This window comes from Mastomys coucha, unplaced genomic scaffold (genome assembly GCF_008632895.1).
Source record: "Mastomys coucha isolate ucsf_1 unplaced genomic scaffold, UCSF_Mcou_1 pScaffold19, whole genome shotgun sequence".
In the NCBI taxonomy this organism is placed as follows: Eukaryota; Metazoa; Chordata; class Mammalia; order Rodentia; family Muridae; genus Mastomys; species Mastomys coucha.
Genome location: NW_022196901.1, coordinates 249,861 through 258,360, shown reverse-complemented (window position 1 = coordinate 258,360; position 8,500 = coordinate 249,861). Strand labels below are relative to the sequence as shown.

The window sequence follows — 8,500 nt, the reverse complement described above, 5'->3', positions numbered from 1 at the left end:
AAAAAAAAAAAAAAAAAAAAAAAGGTTATTCCTTCCTATTCTGTTCAGAAATGAAGAATAAGGTACTCTCTTAAACACGGGGAGGGTGTGTGCTCTGGATGCCCATCACTGACTGAAAATTCATCAGCAAGAGACTATTTAACAGAGCATGCCTTTCTTATTTCCCAGCTATCTAATTCAGACAGGCAGATGAACTTTGGGGGTAAAATTATAAATATAAAAATGAATGTATAGGATAATTTATTACATTTATAAGAAATTCATCTCTTTGAAGGTCCTACTTTTGAAGGGAGAGACAGGCAGATCCCCCCCATATAATGGTTAACATAAAGCAATTTTTAATTTTAAAAATCCAAGCCAACCAAGCAAATTCTTAGCTATGACTGACAATCCCAGGGACCACACCTACCATAAAGCCCTCAGCGTGAGGGAGCAAAGCAGCCGGTGAGAAGTGAAATCCTCCAGGCTTTTCTATGGTATGATTTTGAAAAATTTACCCATTACAAAGAAGTTCCCTCACTTCTTAAAAATAATTTTAACTCCTATTTTTATTATTTACCCAGGCATGAGTGTGTGTCTTATGAGTATATGCCCAGTAAATGTGGGGATAGATGCCAGAAGAGGGAGAGGGATCGCTATCCCTGGCCTCCTGCTACATTACAGGCAGAAGTGAGCCCCTGACATGGGTGCTGTGCTGAGACTTGAACTCAGATCGTCTGCAAGAGCAGTAGGTGCTCTTAACCACTGAGACATCTCTCCAGCCCCAAGTTACCTCACTTGTATCATGCAGTTAACTGCAGTATGTTTTTATGTAAGGACCTAGTGGAGAGGAATTAAAATGAGGCCCCAGATCAAACAGGGCTTTTGATGTTACTCTGTAGATCACGGGAAGTCACTTGGGGACAAGTTTTTCAGTAGGGGAGTCACAGAGCTTTATGTGTCCTTTAAAGATGATGTCTGGGACTCTTGCGCAGGGGTAGAAGTGGGATGCTGAGCCAGCCATCTTGTTTGTTGGACCAAATGAAGACTGTGAAGGAAGGCAAGGCATCAAGACTGATGCTCAGGTTCAAGCAAGTCTTAGCTTGAGGAGAGGACTCCTGGTGGGCTTGGGTGTACAAAGCAGGCTGCTGCTGGTGTTGCAGGTGAGTGTGTGTGTGTATGTATGTGTGTGTGCGCGCGTGCGTGCGTGTTCCTGTGCGTGTATAAGCTGAAGGACAACTCTGGGTGTCACTCCTGAGGAACCACCCAATTTCCATTTTGGGACAGGATCTCTCACCAGAATCTGTTCACCAGTTGTTGTAGGTTGACCAGCAAACAAGCCCTCCAGGAATTCTTGCCTCCGCAGCACTGGGGTTTCAAGTGTATGCCACCACACCTGGTTTTTTGGACGGACACACCCAAAGTGGGGGTATGGAGAATGACACCCCACTTCCTCACGTTGGCGTGGCTAACACTTTGCAGACTAATCCAACTGCCCAGCCCCTCTGGCTAGGGTTCTGCCAATGTCAGTTCTGTACATCCAGAGCTGGTGAGAGAGGTCAGGCTAGAGAATAAGTACCTGAACATTCCGAGCTCCATGACACGACCGGATATGCAGGTGTGTCTAAGGAGAAAAGAGCTGAGGCTAGCATGGAGCCTCACATGCTCCCACATTTAAAGGACATAGCAGGTACTTCAGGACAAGCAAATGTAGACGGGAATACCTCTGCACAGAGAGGAGGGAATACCAGTTGCCATGGTGACAATGCAGCAGGTACGTACTGCCTGTAACTTTTTAATGGGGTCTATCAACAGACTGGCTGCCTGTCTTGAGGACTCTCTGAAGAGTCCAATTTATCTGCTGTTTGTCTAATCTAAGTGTCATTTGTCTAATGAGTCAGGCTTTATTTCAATGAGTACTATTATACCTTTAGAACGGGACTATTTTTTTTAAAATGAAATCTGTACTTCCTGCTTGTAGGGGAAATTAAACCACCAAAGAGCTTTGTGATAGCTTCTAATCAGAGTATTACATATTTGAATATTTCTATCTTTTTTCCATCCATGTGTTTCTAGCTACTATAAAGACAATGAAAATTTGCATAAACATTTGTTTCTGTGAGAATCCTCAAGATCTAGATTATCTAAAACTGCTCACCTTGAAAAGGTTTCTCGTGTTACTGAACATTTTCATTTGGGGTTAAAGACACTAGAAAATACGCTCTGGATATATTTCTGATGGAAGGAGCAGCAAAAGGAACTTCCTAGTAGGAGGATGAAAGACACACTGATGGATTCATTTCTCTACATATTAGATACGTGCTTAGGGGTTTGGGAATATAAGTGACTGTGGCTGTTAAAGCTCACTCACCCTGCTTTCTTTCTGAACTCAGAGAACACTTAGTACAGATTCACTACAGATGCAAGTTATCATTCCTGGTCTAATTAATGGCACAGTGCCAGCAGTGCTATCCTCAAAACCATTTTTTTCTTAATGTGGGTCAGAGACCTGATCAAAGTCAGGGTACCTCTTTTGTGGTGCTAGGCAAGCTCTTGATCACTCAGGCTTAGTCCCATCCCACGATCCGTGTTCTAAAAAAATACAGAATGTTTGTAAAATACAACAGCTAATAAATACACTGTGACTCATATAATTTTTATAAGGCATAATAAGGGTCAAGTGTGCATAAGTAAATTAGATACAGCACAACAGTAGCTAATTCCACCAAATGCCACTTTGGGATATACAGAAGGACAGTAGAATTAAAGTGAGCGCCTTCGGACTCAAGACAGGAAGAAAGCCTAAAGCTGGCGCCTATGAGGAAACACGGCAGGGCTCTACAGAACCAGAGCCAACAGATGCTAAAAGAGAACACAGGTTAGCAGTGGCATTGGTGCAAATGGTCACACAGGAGAAAAGCTAAAACTGCATGCCAGGGAAGGGAAAAGGATGTAGGGTCTATAGAGTATTGAGCATCAACAAAAAAAAGATAAACTGGAAAGCTACCGTGGTTTGGGATGTCCAGGCTCAATCACTGCTGTAATTACTGATTTATCCTTAGTGAAGTTACTGTGAGTCAGCGTCTGCCTTAAAGTGTCAGAGACAAGACTGGCCTATGACATCCCTTATACGAGAATGAATATTAATAAAGTGTGATTTTGCTCATTAAAGGTCATTTACTGCACCAATCTATAAGGCATCTTTCACATGCGTAGTTACTTTCTCTTAAAAATTTTAACTATAAAATAATTTGCATAAATAGGGGGTAGCACTGTGCAGACACGTGCAAAAAAAAATCATAGTTTAGGCAATTAATCTAACCATGATATGAAATTGAAAAAAATTTTTTCCAGTCCAAATCTTTATTATTATCGTGAGGTCCTTGTTCTCTGAATTTCTTGCCTTGCTCTGGGATCACCTTATTATGCAACATCTGCTCTGAATTTCAAATGTGATAAACAGAGTGTGAGTGTTGGTGGCAGATGGCTAATGACCAGCAGTGACAGGGCATTCAAGCCTGCCCTGTTTTCTGAGGAGCGATATTTTCATGTTAATTTGTTCTGTGTCCTGCAAAGATAGGACACATCACCTGCTGTAATTCGGGCAAAGTGGAGACCACCAGGAGCTGTGAGGGGCTGGGGTTTGGCTCCTTTAAGAGCAGAAGGGGAAGATCTGGGAGACTCTCTTTGCCGCACAGGGGACCAGTCACTTTGCATTATGTCAAGCAGAGAGGGATGAATCAGCTCTGGGCATTCCATCCTGACATCAGAGCCATGTTTACTGCAAGCAGATATTAGTCACGAAAACAGATTATTTCCCAGAGGCAGAAAACAGGTGCTATCAAGAGTGTGTGTGTGCTGGTCAGTGAAGTCTGGGTTTTGTAAAATAAACCTAATAGTACATTTTATCTCTTACTGGAAACAGTCAAACTAGCACAGTCTCAAAGAAATATTCAACTGAAGATAAAAAGAAATCTAATCCAGTGAGAAAATTACCCACACAGACATAAACCCTGAGCTTTGTTTTTTGGTTCTCCCCAGCTCCATAGAACTCATTTATTACAGGGATACATAGACATCATTTTTATCCCATGACTCCGTGAAGCCACATGATTTTGAGCTCAAGGAACCCTGTCCTGTTGAAGAAAGGCTACTACTACCCATCTGTGTTTCTTCTGAACTTTATTCTCATGGAGCAAAACTCTCCATTTCATTATATAGGCTGCACAGGCACAAGAGCCAAAGAATATATCAGGCATGTTTCCGAAGAGTTCGTAAGTCAGCTGAGATGTTGGCCAGATCCTGAGAAAGCCAATGTGCAGGCAAGTGCCCTAGAAGTGGTTAGTGCCAGAAGTCAGGCATCTTGAAGGTCTCACACGGAGGTCTGTCTGTCCCCAGCACTCTGCCATATGGCTTCTTTCACCGCAATGACTAAGGAATATGGTGAACAAGCTTTTGGGCACTCCCCTTGACCCTGTGTCAACTGGTGGCAGATGGACACATGAAGACGGAAAGTAAGGGCAGAACTGAACTCCACAGCAAGACAGATTCAAGGACAACAGTCTGAACTAGAGAGAGGCGAGCCAGCCACGTCCACAAGGCCACACCCGCCAGTTTGTTGGTTTCACAGAAGAGCGGTCCACAGGCTCTTCTATGCAAACATCATCATGAGACGAGAAGAGACAGACTTACAGAACACTGCAGCAACCCGTCAATTTGACCTAGAAACTTTTACTTAAGAAATGCTAGAAGGAACAGCCTCTAATTGTTGTTGTTATTATTATTATTATTATTATTATTTAACTTTGTTTTTTTACAGCTTTGTAGAGATGAAGTTCAGTTCAGGCATAGACTGTGACTTATTTTATCAAGGCCTAACAGGAGGACCATGCATTAATAATAGCAGGATGTCCTCCTCTATAAACCAACCTAAATATCAACCTGCACAAACACATAAACCTTCATGATTTTTAATTTTCTCAAAACAAATGTTATTCAGATATCTGAAAAACTGTTCTGTGAGAGGTATTTATAAGTCCTCCATGGGCTGTTTTCTAACAAATATGACAATTAAATGATAATTCTAACAAAAAGATTTTATCCTCTTCTAGACATTATGGAACATTCTAGTTTTATCCAAGCCCAGCCTTAGGTGGCAAACTAGTGAAAGGCTGGAGAATCTTAGAATTTAAAATGAGGGCATTTAATACAAATGTATGGTGTATAACCTTTACCTAAAATGACATGGAGGGCCACTGTAGCCAGCCAGAAATATAAAATAGCCAGTTCCAGGAACCCAGAGCCTCAGGGCTCTGGTTCCCGATACCTGCCCCTCCTGGCTGATCCAATGAGGGCGGAACTAAGAATGAAGGTCTAGTGGTTTATGAGACTCTCCACCCTGTCAACCAGTAGATGAAGATTACATTCCTAGAATGAATGTGTTCCCCTCCCTAACTGAATACCTTGGGTCAGGTCCCTCTGAAATTTTCCACTGTTTTTATGTTCTGTTTCCTTGGTAACTCTCTCTCTGCCCCCAGCTTCCCTTAAATACCCCCACACTTCTTGTGTTCGGGGTCGAACTCCTCTGACTGGCAAGGTCATGAGATCGACCCAGTACCGGTATCCCCAATAAACCTCATGTGATTGCAGCAAGTTCGGTCTCTCGTGAGTCATTGGGTCGTCGCGTCATCCCAAGACTTGAGTAAGGATCTCCCCAGTTCTGGGGGTCTTTCACTAGCAGGTAAACAGTGCTATGAGACCAGCACAGGGAGATGGCAAAGTCCTGGGCCTACACCATCTCACATGGCTATATTCTTCATTGTGTTGTTCTTATTGTTGTTGCTGCTGTTTTGTATCTATTTCAAGTTAAAATATCTTCCAGATTATTATTACTGTTGTTGTTGTTATTAACATAGCATGTTTCAATGCACGTAAGATAACGTCCATACGTTATCTATTAACCTTCTAGATGCTGTGACTACTTTAGAAAATACTTTGGTACCACATAGAAAAAGACTAAGACCTAAGTTAGGCTCAGTTGTTGGTATTTGAAAAATATCCCCAAACTACTAAACAATCACTGAGAATGATTGCCACATGCTCTTGTGAGCGCTCTCTCTCTCTCTCTCTGTCTCTCTCTCCCTCTCTCTCATTTTATTTTTCAAGACAGGGTATCTCTGTGCAACCCTGTAGCCCTGGCTATCCTAAACTAGCTCCATAGACCAGGGTGGCTTTGAACTCAGAGATCCACCTGTCTCTGCTTCCCAGCGCTGGGATTAAAGGTGTGTGCCACCATGCCAGGTGCCTGTGTGCTCTCTCTGCGTCTGTCTCCCTTTCTCTGTGCCTTTCATCTTTCATTTCACAGAAGTCACTAAGAGTAGGCTCATTTGGTGTTTGTAAACTGTCCACCATGGAAACTTCCTAAACAGAGTAAACACTCAACAAATAGTGTCTCGGTATACTCTAAAAAACTCTTATTCCACAGAATGTTCTAAAGAAAAGAATCCATTTTTGTCTTCCCAAAAAATTGCTCAACATAGTAACATTCACTAGCTCAAGGTCAGACTTGGCATAAATACATCTGTATGACAAAATATTTATGTCTACAGTTTCATGCTTGAAAACTGCAACCCACAATGCAGTTAACCTGCAGCCCAATTCCTACAAATAAACCAATCACCAAGACAAAAAGATACATTTGCCTAGTAAAAAAAATTGTTATCAGTTATACCTGTAATCTAAACTACCCATTGATGGTTGTATATGCTCCTAAACATTTATTCATGTTTTTTAAAAATGGTTTTATATCCATCACTTTTCTCCACACAGTGTAGAATACCTTACTGAACAAATTAAGGGAGGGAGGGTTTATTTTGTTTGGCTGTCTGAGAGGATGCAGTCCATTATAAAAGGTTAGACATTGCAGTAGAAGCAAGAGGCAAGGAGACCGGCGGCTTTGTGGTGTCAGGCAGCTTGCTCACATTGCCCTGATCAGGAAGTAAGGAGTTTGGGCAGGAAGTGGGGCTGAGCTACCTACTACCCATAGGCCTGCAGTTCAAAGATGCACTTCTTCCAGCTGGCCCCATCCTACTAAGAGCTAGTCCCAACTAGGGAAAGAGTGTTCAAACACTGGAGCATGTAAGGTATATTTTACACTCATAACAACCTTATTATAGCACTACAATTCTCTGTTAGAAACATGGCAGTTGGTACTCATGGATAGACAGGTACATACATACATAATCACAGGGTAGATACAAGGAACTGGAGTGTAACAATGAGTAAAAGGCAAATGACCCAGATCCAACTCGAGTGTGGATGAAGCACATCTGTCTGGGACTTGAGATGGCTAACAGAAACTCCATGAGAAGAAGGCCACTGAAGTGGAGAGTCAGACCACATCAAGAACTGGGATCTGGCTCTTGGGAGGCAGAAGCAGCAGATCTCTAAGAGTTTGAGACCAGTCTGGTACACAGAGCAAGTTCTAGAACAGCTGAGATTATTCACAGAGAGCCTGTCTTGAAAAACCAACCCCCACCAAAAAACAAAACAAAACAAAAACAAAAAACAAAAAACAAAACAAAAAAACAAAAACAAAACCAAAAAAGCTCATGATCATTGTGCTCAGAAAACAGGGTAAGCAAAAAGGATGGACCCTGCTCTGGAGACACAAGGTGGAGTTTTTGGATTAAGTACATAAAGGAAAAAAAATAGGGTCTCGGGAATGGAAGACAACAGCAGAGGAAGAGAGTACAGGGGAGGACCTAGATCAGGTGATCGGAAGTCTACGCTTAGAGGGTTTTCATGCCACTGCACACACAAAAAAGTGCTCATTTCAAACCGCCACTATGCATCACATTCTTTAATGAGAACAAGATGGGAGAAAAGAGAATTCTTACTAACCTAAACAAGAATGGATAATCATTTATTATGTTGCAGTCTCTAAATGTATCAGTATCTGGGGACAATCACCTGGCCATCACTCAAGAAGACATTTCTTACTCTGTGGAGATGTGCACGGATTTAACTGGATTTAACCTGTGAACTGGAAAACGAAGACCACTAATAGGAAAGACCAATAAAATTTTTTGAGGAGCTTTCCCATTAGACTTAAAGGAAAAAAAGGATTTTGTTTGTAGTCAATATACCTCCCCGCTTGCTGACCCATGAAGGGCAGAAGGGGTGTCCTAATCATCTTTGAATCCCAACAGTAAAACAAACACCCAAACAGAAAGGGCCAAATGATCATGCATATCCGCACAATGTGTATATACCTCAGAATCAGCATAATTATAATGTATGTGTTTTGTGTGACAATGAAAACTATTATATCTTTTAAAGACGAACCATCGGGATAGACTGAGCTATATCTATTGCATTATACTTTATAAGATTAGGGGCAGATAATATAGAAATAAGAAGTATTAAGGAATTTTAAGCTGCTTTTTTTTTTGTTTGTTTTTTGTTTTTTCGAGACAAGGTTTCTCTGTATAGCCCTGGCTGTCCTGGAACTCACTCTGTA

At 41.7% G+C, this 8,500-nt stretch overlaps 1 protein-coding gene across 2 annotated transcripts in view; it reads right to left on the bottom strand.

Annotated features, from left to right (window-relative positions):
* Positions 1 to 8,500, bottom strand: part of Cdk6 (cyclin dependent kinase 6) — a 203,775-nt gene that overhangs the window by 133,528 nt on the left and 61,747 nt on the right. The window lies entirely within an intron of this gene.